This window comes from Merops nubicus, unplaced genomic scaffold, assembly GCF_000691845.1.
Source record: "Merops nubicus isolate BGI_N331 unplaced genomic scaffold, ASM69184v1 scaffold22586, whole genome shotgun sequence".
NCBI classification, from domain to species: Eukaryota; Metazoa; Chordata; class Aves; order Coraciiformes; family Meropidae; genus Merops; species Merops nubicus.
The window spans coordinates 3,222-3,634 of NW_008613244.1; positions in this window are offsets into that span (position 1 = coordinate 3,222).

The window sequence follows — 413 nt, forward strand, 5'->3', positions numbered from 1 at the left end:
AAAATATAATGGAATTTAAAAATAAAAAAAGTGTGCCAAAATTCTGACGTGACAACAGAAACTCAGCAGCAGTAAATCCAATGTCCCTTAGATGTCAAGTAGGCTGTGTTAGGATCCAGATGGTAATAAACCAAGATCTTAGGCATGCTTTTAGTCTGTTCTTGAAAATTAAAACATAATCTGCATTTTCCCCCTCAATTCCTTTTCACTTCTTAGGCACTTAAAAATTAAAGAAAAAACATTGATGACATGAGGAGAAAAGAAAATGCTCAGCTCAGTGCCAGTCAGTCTTAGACAAAACAATTAATTTGACCCCTCTGGTTTTGAACACTGTAATAGCATTCTGTAAGGCGGCTGCACACCTCCACAACAAACAACAGTTCTGATAGCATGGTGGTATGTTACAGGAATGC